Raw genomic sequence first — 14,812 nt, 5'->3', positions numbered from 1 at the left:
TTTCGGTTATACTCGCTAAAGTACGTCACCAAAAATGTATTATTCTTCATTTTCATGCCAGTAAACATTGTGAGATTCCACTGGTGTTATACCTTTGACCTTTGACAAACGAATTGAGTAAAACTATTGTCGTGTTTGTAATTCGCATTAGGAAATAATGTAGTAATACGAGTCTAGACTGCAGCTTTAAGATCTGACGGTTTAATACAGGTCACTTTGACATATGTTAGATAATATAGCAGAGTAGGAAAATGGCCTTTTAAGACGGATGCCTGTTTAACAGGTGTGTGTGTGCTTGAATAAGTTTGACTGAATACATAAGCATGTATATGCGAATCGACTGGTTAAGAATCCCAAAAGTATACACCTTATTTTATTATATATGCTGTCATGTGATATATTTACATGTATGTTATAGCAGAGTGTGAACCGAGTGTTGAAAAGTACATATCTTAGAAAGTATCGGTGAATTTAGTGCAGTTCCGTTTGTGCTATCCCGATGACTGAGAGGTTACGGCCGTGGACAATCCAATACCATGTGAATCAGATGTAGCAGGTGGATATTCTAAGGCTAACGTTACAAATTAATTAATTATCATCTACTGTTGACAAAGTTTAACATTTGCGGTCGACCTGGTGTTCATATTGGCACCAAATGCACTTAGTGCGAAACATAAAAGGAAAGTAAACCGGAAGTAACATAATGCTGTTTTGATTTACACGTCTTTGGTGATATTTTCGTGACAAAACTCCCGAAATAACATTGTAATTTTGTCATTGTTTCTTCACTCCATGTTCGGTTTTCCTGGAGATTAGTTCATTGCTTGTGGGAACACATGGTGCGCCGAACAAAAGTAGGACCCCTGTGATCTCGGCGTATTAGTACGCGCTTTCTGTGAATATGACGTCAGAATATGATAAGTTCATTGCTTATCCAAAATGCAATTTCGCAGGATAACGCCCAGGACCCATACTTATAAAAGTGTCAAGGCCAGACTCGAGCCAGTCTCCAGTCTTGAACCATGCTGATGGAATGAAATAAAGGAACACAAATGGTAACAGCGGCTGTTCTGGCACTCGCCAAATTCGCCAATTGCGAATTTCGAAAGCAGTTGGCGATTTTTATTTGGCGTAAAACAATTCATGTAATAATTGACATTTTTTTTTAGAAAATAACGACTTCTGCAATTTTCTGCGACTTTAATATATGATTTGGCAAATATTTTGCTCACCTAAAGCTAGCCCTGATAGCCAATATTGACTACAACCAAAAACATTCATCCACAGTTTCACGACGTTCATTTTTTTTTTTTTTGGGGGGGGGGGGGGGGGGCTGTCAGTCATCACCACAGTATTGATATTAGAAATGTGTATTTTATACAGCCATAACTACTCTAGTGATCAAATGTGATCTGGAGTACCGTGTGTTCCCTTATTTCTTCCCACCACTATGTGTGTGTTTCCTACGGACACATCTTTATTAAAGCATTGAGTCACAGTTTTAAAGTGTTATAAACACGGGATCTAGATAATGTTAGACCGTCTGTTTCCATACGCTACCATCGCATGTTTGTACCTCATAATACCGTTTTATTGTCTGAAACCTACTAAGACAATAATCATTGCTAACTGTCGGCGTCATCAATGAGAACAATGTTGGACTTGCTGTGTGCTGTTCGTCATCAACCGAGACCAATACGTCACAGTAGTAGTTATTAACATTTCGAGTTAAAAGGTTCTCGGTTCTCTTTCAACACTGTCTTGTATTTCTTTCCAAAACTATTGTTTCTTGCTTGAAGTATTCATTTTTCACACGTGTAGACGTGTGAAAATTAATTCTGAGTGTGTAATTACAAATTCGTACGGTTCTTCACAATATGTAGACGTGTGAAATTTAATTCTGAGTGTGTAATTACAAATTCGTTCTCTACAACCCAAACGTTTTACATCTTGTCAGGCGAGGAGTAAACACTTGTAACATGTTCTGAATTGTCACATGGGATGTATTACTCGTATGTTCTTTAAAAAAAATCCTAGTATGATCGGAATTCTGGCGGGCACTAAATGGTCATGTTGAGACATCATTTTGAGTTTCTATAGACGTTAAAACAACCAAGGATGTATAGAACTGAATAATCTAAGCAAGGAATAACTAACGAGGAATTATGGATTATCTGTCCCGAGTGAATTAATGTTGTAAACCCGAGCCTCTGGCGAGGGTTTTACAGCATTAATTCACGAGGGACAGATAATCCGTAATTCCTCGTAGTGAGTTGGTTATTCTCTGTATTACCCATTGTCAATCTTTAACGATTTTAAAAGTATATTTACGTTCTCGCTGCTGTAACAACTAACAAGCTCTACCAGCCATAACAATATATTCATACGCGCCGTTACCGGTGCACACCCAACAGTATCCACCAAATAATAGTTCCAAAAAAAACCCAGTCAAAATAATGAAATAAATTTTTTTTTAAACATTTGTACATATATTTTGATTTTTAATTCCGTAAATGTTCGTATCGTAAAAAAATATTTGAAGTTCGTAGTAATAGTTTGACCGATGAATGGAATCATGAATGAACAAAAAGTAGTCCCGGCAGTATGTAATTGCCAATCAAATCTTGTCTTTTTAAAGCCAGCTAATCGGTGACTGTAGAAGCAATCTGCACACTGCAGAGATCGAAAAAATATTACCACGTATATTTGAGCCCATATGGGTAATAATTACAGATACTGTACCGTGTTTTCAGAGGATTGGTGTATGTATTTGAGATTATTGTGATTCCATCTTCCTTCAGTTGCAAAACAAAAAAGTACTTAGTGGATTATTACATGTATGTGGTTAAATTGGAACGATTCTTGAATTTATTGTGATATCGTACATTATTAATTTAGTGTACATAAACTGTACTTGAGATTATGGTAATGTTGTCATCCTTAAGTTACAAAAAAGGGTATTTTCAGTTGATTATTATCTGTATGTGATTAAATTGGAACAATACTGGAGTTTATTGTGATATCGTACTTTATTATTAAGTCAGTGTAAATCATTAAGTTAAACATATGTACTTGAATTTATTTGTAATACATGACAGCAACCTACAAACAAAAATATTTGCTGTATATTATTAAGTTATAACTACTTGAATTTATTGTGATATTGTTTAATAAGTTGGAACAATATTGAATGTAAATGTGAATTTGTGATATTGTGTACGTTTATTGACATGTATACACCTGTGAGTAACAGCGCTATTTGATGTATTGTGAAATGACACGTCATTGAGGTACATCTTTATTGTGAATTGTATGTTTTTAAGTCACAAAAATACTGAAGTTGTGCAATCATAAAATTATATAAGTTCATGAGTAGTGTTTATTGTCATATATTACGTCATTAAGTTACATCAATACTATTAAAAAAAAAAAAAGTACTTGTATTGAGTTTATTGTGAAACTACGTCATACAGTTAAAACAGTTACTTCAGTTTATTGTGAAATTGTACATCATATGAAATAATAAATCATAACGTTATAACAAATATTTACTTTGAGTAAACATTGAGCTACAACAGTATTTGAGAGTATTATGAAATTGTTTTTCAGCGTTGTACTGATTGCAATCGCTGAGTTTAGATCCATACTGTTTTCCTTGATGATAGTGGTAAGTAAATATGGGAGTGTATATTAATTACAATAATTCGTTGGCCATTTGTCGTCTCGTTGTATTTTCTAGGTATAACATTTCCAATATATAGTACCGTGTAACAAAACTTTAAAGGCATACTGTCACAGATTTAAGGACCTTATGTCTCTAAAAATGGATAATAAATAAAAATTACATTAATTGTTGGAAACCAAATCTAGGTATCGCATCACCTTAACTGAACCATGATGGAGTGCAATCCATATCATCCCTCTCGGCAATTTTAGTTTTGAATTATGGACCATTGCCATAATTCAATTATTTTTACAAAATGTCATTAATAAATGGAGTATGGTGGTTATGAAGATGGTTGAATAAAGTACATCTAGGGACAAATCAAATTATATTTGTTCAGGTAATACTTTGTTAGACCATTAAATAGGTCAGTGGTCTGTGACAATATGCCTTTAAGTGATAAACAGGGTTATGGGGCTATTTGCCAGTGTGTTCTTGGCGGTACCGAGCCTAAATTATACGGGGGGGGGGGGGGGGGGGTGCAGAGAAAAATAAATAGTAAAAAATTAAATTGGGGTTCACTAATACACTTTTTGAAGGTGTTTGTTCCACCTAGGTAAAAGTACGCCTTTGAAATAAAAGACAGTTTCTCCTATTTTTCGAGGGGGTATGGTGGGGTAGGGGAGCTGTGTACGGCCCTGGATTTGCCGTTGAAGCCCATCTTGCCATGTGTGTGATGCTGTCGTTACCTCATAAGCACATCTTGCCACGTTTAGTATTACAATGAAACCAGCTACAGACGGCGCCTTGTTGTATAATAACCACCTGTCAGTGATACACGCGCCACTGGTCCCCATAGAAACCCGCACGTAGACAGTAACAACAGAAACGCGAATAGTTTAGTACGGTAAATATATATATATATCGGTAAAAAGACTCGAAATGAGCCTAAAATTATCACAAGACAAATTTAGTACAAACAAACGCTAATGGGAAATAAACTGAATAATTTTAAATAAATTAAAAATTCGTTTTTCTTTTGCCGACATTCAGTATATTTCACCTGTGTATTATTGGCACATACTCCAAAATGACTAATTATTTGGTGGCCATAGTGGCCAGGTTAGGTGGGTTGCCAGTAACATGTTTCAGTATGTGCCAGTTTCGTATGTTTCTCTTTAGTGCAATAGCATAAACATAAATATCTTTGGGTAACACCAATTCCCTTTTACTTCCCGCTAACGACGGGTTTCTGCCCATCATCGATGACAGGTGGTGCAGCCCGGTAGCAGTAAGGCAGCCGTTGATATGACTGAACCTGTGATTTTTATTAAGATCCGGTTTAATGTTCTGTATTCAGTGCTACCTGTGTTTTAGTACACGCTGATCTCGCACGTTTAGACACCGAGTGTGACTGGAAATCATCACGTGGTTTTATTAACTAATGACATACTTTGTAGCATTTCATATACCCGGTTTGTTATACTGGCCTACGTTTAGCTAGCCGTTTTACGCTAAACGGTTGCAAACTATTTTGACTGGTTCCCGAATTGGTCATTTGGTTTAATGTATAGCGTTAAAAGCAGTGTAGAAAGCGTTAGCAACAAACGACTGGCTGAACGCATCCGTGATGTCGAATAAATGAATTGTATGCGTACTGTGTATGTCACTTCACATAATTTTATGTTCACATCCAAATTGGTTCATAGAGCTATTTTGAATTGACTTTTTAAATTTATATTTTTTTTTTTTGAAATTTTTTTATGTCGTCTTTTTTTCTTTCTTTTTTTTGTAATCGCAACTCATTCTGGTTTATCGAAATAAACTTTGCTTTGTTTTACAACACCACTAGAGCATATCGGCTATTGGATGTCAAACAATTGATAATTGTGACAGGAAACTCGCTACATTAAATTTTCCCATTAGTAGCAAGGGGTCTTTTATATTTAGTTTCCCACAGATAAGACAGCACATACCACGACGTTAGATTATACCAGTCGTGGGATACTGGTTGAGACTGAATAATGCTCAAACATTTATGTGTCACCTTGTTGAAAAGGAGATTGGCTAATAAACTTTATTTATCAAACCAGCATATACATTACGTTATACACCATCTAAGCAAGCCAAGGCTAGTATTCATACATTTATAACTCGTTCAAAATGTTTAATGCAGTACAGGTATGGAGTAATAGTCTTGCTTTGTGAGATGGGTTTTCGTAATCGCATGTTCTTTGTTACCCCCATTCTTCCAGTTCTGTCAACATTTGCGGATATAAAAACTTTATTCTAGTGAAGGTAATTTTAAAAATATGTATAACTGTTATCCCTGTTGCTTGTTCCATTTTCATTCTTGAAAAAAGTGAGCATCGTGAAAGACTCGTATGACGGACTGGGAAGAAACCTGCTACGTTCTCCGTGCTTACAACGGCTCTATGGCGTGAATGTTGTCCTTATTATAACATTGAAGTAATTTTCATCTGTGTGTGATTTATGAGTATATTATTACTGTTATTATTACTCAGTATTGTAAGTTATTTAAAAACGCCATATTGTAATATACTTGGTTAATAAATGGAATAGCGTGTAAAAACTCACCCTCTTCTTTGTTATTTATCAGTTATCTACAATGCATGTCGATGGGTCCAAGGGAATAACCTGTGATGTCACACTTCTGTTAGAGATAATTGAATTTACAACTCTGCAATCGTGGAATATTTATACCTAAGGAAGCATGATTTACAAACAACTCTTAATGACCTAACATAATTATAGGTTTTTAAAATTTTATTTTATTGTGCCATTGTGATCTTCACAAACATGACCTTTATAACATAGACTCTGTTTGGACATCACAAGTTATTCCCTTGAACTCTTCATATCCTATCGTAGGAACCAGGAGTATGTGAGCAAACTGCCCAAAAGTATATGCTGTTAAAATGTAAAAGTTCGGTTGTTTACAGCGATTAATTAATCTTCGGTTATTGTGTGTCTCACATTTAGTTTTGAGAAGAAAGCGGCAACATGTTTTCAGTGTGTCGCACATTTAGTTTTGAGAAGAAAGCGGCAACATGTTTTCAGTGTGTCGCAAATTTAGTTTTGAGAAGAAAGCGGCAACATGTTTTCAGTAACAGCAAGGAATCTTGTTTATGAACCTTCTCACAAACAGGAACGCACATACCATGGACTTTGGTATATGCTAAGTACTGCTCTTCTGTGATATTAAATCATGCCAAGGAGTCAACCAGGAATCTTCGTTTCCTAATGTTATAGCTAAAAAAAATTATTAATTTCCAAAGCGAAGAATTGCAATAAAAAATTTTTTTTTAAATTACTGTCGTAAATATGAATGAAAAACCCCGGTACTACAATGAAAATTTGCATCTAAACACAAAACAGAGTGGAAGGACCAAAATTGAGAATTCTACATCATTTTAGCGAGACGAAGGGGAATTCTGATTTGATTGTCTTTACTGTAGACCCAAAGACCAGCCAGTCAAATGTGCTGAAATTTGATCGCATGATTGTATGACTAATGCGATCTACCGTGAGCGGTCGTAGTCGTTCGCTAGACTGGTTTTTGCGCGTGTTAGATTAATGTGATATGACAGAAAACAATGGTACCAGTCAACATTTTCGCGAACGTTCGGCCTTCTGGACACCCTCCTCGCATCTCTGTCACCCGTATAATCAAGACACACAGAGAGGAGTGGGTGGGGGTATCCAAGAAAAGAAAACAACAACACCGTGATAGTATGACCTGATACTGACATACTCGGCGATCATGTTAGTCCTTGTTCGATCGTATCCACTTTTGTCTTTGCATCTTTACAGAGGGACCGATATCAAAATAGCTTTTCTTCCTGTAAATACAGACTGAAATATGTTTGGTTAAATACTTTATTAAATTAATTGGGTATTTATGTTGCTTTACGACGCAGAGAAGTTAAACTGGAATGGTTGTAAAATATACCCCAACACACTAAGATCAGCCATTACACACCGAAAAACCTTCCTTGCTCTCCGTTTCATGTTTGCAGTTCAAATCTATCTTTGTTTAGTGGTTTCTTTCTGTACCACATTTATTTAGTCTGTAGGCCCTACACTACGTTTGTTTACTTTGTACACGTACATGAGTAGTTAACGCAATTCTGTTGTGATGTTACTTCTGGGCAAGCTTGAGTGGGCGGAGTTAGCCAGAAAGACAATAGATGGGTGCCTCCAATTAGGAATTCGTAAACGACGTGTTGTTGGGTTTTTTTAACTGTTGGTAGGGCCTCCACGAGTCCAAAATACTCGGGGGTCGAACTCGATCCGAAAAGGAGTACCCGACACTTACACTAGAGGTAACGAGACTAATGAATAAGAAGGAAGGAAGGAAATATCAACACATTTATTTACGGTTATATGGCGTCAGTACTAAGGAAAATAGCATTATGCATCTGCATTTCAGACAGAACATGGATTCCATATCATGCCATTGTATTGAATTCCACACATCCTCATAGCTCTATAATATAACCGGCTGCAAGCATATGACAAATGACGTAAATATATATATATATAATTGAATGATAGTGCTCTTCCTTGTACAGGTACTCGAGTCCTGTGAACGGACTCGAGTTTTGCTGGACTCGACGACCCGTGGCCGAGGACTCGAGTACTGTGGAGATCCTAACTGTTAATATATGTTGGTGCTTCAGGTACACGTATTTCCAAGACAAGGCTTATATTTTATGAAAGTGCCCATTTAACCAGTGTTGGTGAAAGTTAATTCGACTGACCGTTCTGACCAAAATCATTGTTGGGCCAACACTACATTATAATATTTAGGCTTAGATTCGAGTAATATACAATAGATTATATGTAACCCTGCGGGACATTTTAGAGGGGTGTGGTAACCTTACCCTGGACTCCCTCCCCCAACCCCAAAGTACGATGCCGCTGGTGATGCCGAGGCGCCGTGTATATAGCCACTTCTATATATTACGTGACAAAAATGGCGACGCTGGTGATGCCGAGGCGCTGTGTATATAGCCACTTCTATATGTTACGTGACAAAGATGGCGACGCTGGCGATGCCGAGGCGCCGTGTACATAGCCACTTCTATATGTTACGTGACAAACATGGCGACGCCCATTGCCGTTGTATTTATTGAATTCATCTTCTATCTCACTAACCACTAACAGCAAACCACTAACACACTGTCCTGAACAGACAGCTCAGATCTGTGCCCAGAACAGTCACACTGAACATTAATATGACAGAACAACGAAAATATAAATTGAAACGAAACGAAACATTTAGCAGTGCTGTCCAGTAACACCATGCGACAGCAGTTGTCCGAACGTTTGTCACAGTTCATCTGGGGCGACTGATCAAAGCCTTCATCACGCGTCGCTGGGTCTGTCAAACTCGTGTCAAAGGTCACGACGAGGTCTTCGCCAACTATCTGGTCCGTCAACTGTAAGAGAGTAAGTTGACCTTACGTGGCGAGTGACCTGGGGGTCGCGGTGAGTGACGGCTGCGCATCTCGCGCACTCGGCGGTGTGTCAAGTGACCTGGCACGCGTTCTTGATCTCTGGACACGCCATAACGCAGTGCACATGTTCAACCAACTCGACGGTGTGTGTGTGTATGTGTGTGTGTGTGTGTGCATGTGTGTATGTGTGTGTGTGTGTGTGTGTGTGTGTGTGTGTGTGTGTGTGTGTGTGTGTGTGTGTGTGTGTGTGTGTGTGTGTGTGTGCGCGCGCGCGCGCACACACACAACACAACACAGACGTGCTTAAATCTGTAGCAGACGCAATATTGTTTCTTTCGTTTGAAGAACGAATTAGAAAGTAACTTATTTTCTCCTTGGTCGAAGTACATAAAGGTTGGTAATTTGCATAAGTGTTTATCCTGTCCTGCACGGACGAGCCGGCCGAGGCTGGCACTTGTGCCCAGGACAGCCGTGCGCTACAACAACTTGCTCTGAATGTGCACGTTAAACACTCTGACCTGGAGGGGTAACGGCCCATTATAATTCGTTCAGAGGTTTATGTTGCAAGAGTGTGCATTTTCAGACTTTTGAGTATGTAATTTTTATTATGGAATAAACTGTGGTATCTCAGTATGTGCACCACACAATATGCCACTTATTTGTCGTTTTGTTTTATGTAACGGGGGTGGGGGTGGGGGGGGGGGGGGGTGCGAAGGAGAAAGCAATTGTCGAATGGTTGACTGAGTTCAATCAAACCTGTGTTCATGAGCGTAAGACGGTGGGGACATAGGGAAACTGCCTCCCCAACCCTCTCGCCCCCCCCCCCCCCCAGTGCTGAAGCAATTAAATCTACACGATCGAACCACCTCGGTGGATCCATTCAGCTGATTGTTTTTTTCTCGTTCCAACCAGTGCACCACAGCTGGACAAAGGCCGTGGTATGTGTTTTCCTGTCTGTGGGAAAGTGCATATAAGAGATCCCTTTCTGCATTAGAAAAAAATGTAGCGAGTTATTTCTGATGGCTACGAGTCATAATTACCGATGATTAATTAATCGATGTGCTCCAGTGGTGTCGTTAAACAAAACAAACTTTAAACGTTTTTTTAAATCTACAAATTCGGGCAAAACCAACAGAGATATCTCGGGCAAAATTAGCTCGCCTGAAACCTATTTACCTCGAATTTCTCTCAGTCTGCTGACAGTATTAATCAGTAATGTTAATAAAAAGATAAAAGATAAAGATAAAACTCCATTCCATATAAACATTCCATATACTGGACTGGATGCAAAACAAGTTACATCACTGACGTAGCCAGAATGTTAAACTGTGTTGGGGATATATCCCATATGTATGTATTTATGTATGTATGTATGTATGTATGTATGTATGTATGTATGTATGTATGTATGTATTGATATATGAATATCTATATATTGTATGTATGTCGAGGTTGACTGTTACATGTATAGATATTAACGCACTGGCGCAGGGGATAATTAAATCCTTTCTAGCATCTCTCTCGTGCCGTTGCTGGAACTCGAACCTATGGCACCGAATCGCCCGCAACTTTACAGACTTCCAACGATACCTTTTGAGCTATTGAGGCATCCATAAAAAGGATGCTTTTTAACTCGACTATATGCATAGGGTCTACAAGTTACGCGGTCCATCTCGCTTACGTGCATGAAACAGTGGGCAGACCTGGCACTGGCTAGTATGTATTGATGTATGAATATCTATATATTGTATGTATGTCGAGGATGACTGTTACATACATAGATATTAACGCACTGGCGCAGGGGATAATTAAATCCTTTCTGGCCTCAAAAATTGTCCCGTGCTGTTACATGTATGTATGTATGTATGTATGTATGTATGTATGTATTGATGTATGAATATCTATATATTGTATGCATGTCGAAGTTGACTGTTACATACATAGATATTAACGCACTGGGACTCGAACCTGTGGCACCGAATCGCCCGCAAATTGCAGACTAACCACAATGCGTTCTGAGCTATCCAGACATCCATAAAAAGGATGCTTCCATTTTTGTAGATGTATAGGAGTGGAGGTGGGTAGGCTGATTTTTGTCAAAAATTCAATGAAAATGTCAAAATCTGTATAACAACATTTATTCGTATTAGCAATACTGCCAAACAGCTAAACAGGGTTGTAAACTAATAACTATGCATTTTTACATGGATTACAACCAATATTGTGGGTAGAATGATGGAAATATATGGTAATAAGGGTTCAGGCGAGCTGATTTTGCTCGAATTTTGCTATTGTTTTTGCTCGAATTTGAAAATTTGCTCCAGCAGTTGCCCCCCCCCCCCCCCCCCGCTCTGTCTCGTACGCTGATGTTCAGGCAAATATCAGCCTTCATACCCCACCCTCTTCCAAAGATAGCAATCCGTACACCTATGCCTGTGTTAAACAGTCACTCGGAGTATATTAATTAGATGGCGGAATATAGTACCCTTAAAAACAACTAAAATGCTTATGCGTTACACAGTAATCAGTTTCAGGTTAACTTACACGTCACAGAGCAATCAATTTCTGTCGTCCTTATATTTTTGGATGGTATGACTCCAGTGACCGGGTCATCACCGTGGAGCAAGTTTCAAAGGTTATCTCCAACATACTATGTTGCAGACAATATTTATCTACAACGAGTCATCTCTTATACACGGGTGATACTTTTCTCCCATCCAAGGCTATACAGGACAGCCCATTCCATGACAGTCCATACGTCTTACATGACTACGTGATCTTGTTGGTCTAAGCCATTTTGGTGTAGGACGTTTTTATTTATTTAAAAAGAACACACACAAAAACACACGATGTGATAGGTACACTTTAATGTTATTTTGGCTTTATACTTTAGTACAAACCATTCTGAAGTATGTTCTTTTAAACTGTGATATTTATATTATTGAATAAAGAAAAAATATATACATGTATATAACTTTTTGCACTATTTGTATATTTTAAAAAAAATCGTTCAGTGGATGGGAGAAAAATAATAATTCATATATACTTACGTGGAATAGGATTATTGCACCTAGACCACGTATCTGTGTGTCGTACGTACCCACGGGTGGAATAGCCCTATAGACTATCCCACATAGGTACATATATGAATGGTTATTTTAATCTACAACGGGTCGTCTCTTAAACGGGTGTGTAAGAAAAAAACCCACAATAATTTGTTTGATGTGTCAAGTCGACAGTTGTGAACTACATTTGCGCAAGATTCCTTATATATTATCATTCCCAACAACCTGGGGCGAGATCCAGTTTGCTCGGTAGAGCGATCGCCCGAAGGGCTTGCGTCGTAGGATCGAACCACCTCAGTGGATCTATTATTTGGTGTTTTCCCGTCCTAGCCAGTGACCAACATCTGGTTTATCAAAGACCGTGCTATGTGCTGTCCTGTCAGTGGGGGGAAATACTTCTAAAAAGATCCCCTGCTGCCGTAAAAATGGGGAAATGTAGTGTGTTTTCTCTAAGACTGTGTTCAAAATCACAAAATGTTTTACCTCCAATAGCCGGTGGTTAATAATTGTTAAAATTGTTTAATTGTATTTTCTGCTATATTGATGACCTCGTAGAGACTTCAACAATATTACACGATAATGCCAGCAGTTCACCTTCCATTGATTTATCAACCAAAGTTAGAAAAAAAGGTTAGCAACAGAAAATAATCCTGTTCATGCCTTGATCTTTATATAGAGATTCAAATCGACACTGGCTTCTACATATATCAAGCAATATTCTTCGGTCATTTTGGCATAGAAGTTATTGTATCATGAAGGTTATTTCCAAGTATTTCAAAATGTTTGACGGCCAACATGTAGATGCCATTTTGATGATATGACGCATCAGTGTCAAACATGAAATGGGATGCAATACCTTATGCAATACCTTTTGCTGAAAACGTTTGAGGACTACTACACCTGTACTCTTAACAGGGGCTGCGTATGTTGGCGGTGATTCGTGATGATACAATTTTTAAGAAAGTAATGTGATACGTTTTTCATAAATATGTTCATTATTAAAGGAAATGATCATGCATGTAGTTCTGGGGCATCTATGGATAACAACATTTATTCACATTACAATTACTATCAAACAGCTATATAGGTTGTAAACAAATCACTACGCATTTGTATATAGATTACAACTAATTTTGCAGGTGGAATGATGGAAATTAATGATAAAAAGGTCTCAGGTTAGCACATTTTGTCCGAATATCTACATAATTTTTGCACGAATTTGAGGTTTTGCTCCGCCCCGACCCCTGCCTCGTTGGCCTACACTTATGCACGTACATTTTCTGTTACAAACGTTATAATAAGCAATTGCCAATACCTTTAACTTCTCTTGTGTGCTAGAATTTCATTATCTTAAAAACAAAACAAATAAATAACCGTAATAACAAAAATACAATCTACAACATAGTCGAAAATCATTGTTTTAAAATATCCATTTTTAAGTTCCAGATGCCAGGAAAACTCATTTTTGGCTTTTAGAAATTTCAATTTTTCCGGGGAGCATGCCCCTGACCCCTCTTCCCCCATACAAAGCCCGGGCGCTTCACGCTTTCAAACAACTTTATATCCAATTTAAGGCCCAAGCAAATACCTAGTCGAACCCTCCCACTCGAAATGCTGGCTACGGACCTGAAATAATATGTCAGTTGTAAGTTCGAGGTGCTGCGGCTCTGATGATAGTACTAATATAATATGTGACATTGAATATGATTGATTATTTGTGCAAATACTATTATCGATTGCCAATAAATAAATACACTTTTATTTCTTATACATCATGCAGTATAGACCAGCGGTAGAAACTAGTTCTGAGTACCCCAAATATGCAACTGCGATTTACGACGAAAATGAGGGTTGCTAATAAAAACATAAATTAAATATTTTAAATAGTATGTGACGCCCCACCCCAATTTTTTTGCGGGTAGATTAAATATGAGGTGTCACACTTTTTATTGGTGTACTGCTTGGGTGTGTTGATACGTTATCAGTTTTATTGGAAAATGTTAACTTTATCGGCAATAGGAATTGTTTTGGTCCATTAGAACCGGTAGTACTAAACCAAATAATTTCCGGCTGGGTCAAAGTTGGAGATGCGTCGAACCTTTGATAGAGAAGTTAACACCACAAGTCCTGTGATTGATGATAAATGTGAGCGTGTTGGTTGTAAAAATATTTTTAAAAAAAAAAGAAGTTTCATCTGGACAAAAAAAAAATTTATGTCATTTTATTTCATCTATTACCACTGTGTCAAGTAGCCTTGCGCTTGAAACATGTATGGGGTACCTGTAAAAAAAAGTAATCAAATTTTGTGTGAAACTAGGGGTGTTGTAAAAAACATCTGGTTATACCGAAAATGAGCCATGAATGGTATCATTTTCTGCAGTTAATACTTCGAGTTAGGGGTTGTAGTAGTGATATTTATGGGTCATAGTTTGGTTGATATATTGCATATAGTGTTTTTAAACACAAACTTGCTCGCCTATGAGATTTTATATGGTGTAATACAACCCATAGTCACTGCCCCCTGATTTACCTCCCTTGTTATAACTCTTTAAAATGGGAAATAAATAAAAAAGACAAACTACACTGATAATTTTTGCTAT

The sequence above is a fragment of the Gigantopelta aegis genome, chromosome 3 (genome assembly GCF_016097555.1).
Source record: "Gigantopelta aegis isolate Gae_Host chromosome 3, Gae_host_genome, whole genome shotgun sequence".
Taxonomy (NCBI): domain Eukaryota; kingdom Metazoa; phylum Mollusca; class Gastropoda; order Neomphalida; family Peltospiridae; genus Gigantopelta; species Gigantopelta aegis.
Note: the sequence above shows the minus strand (reverse complement) of the source record.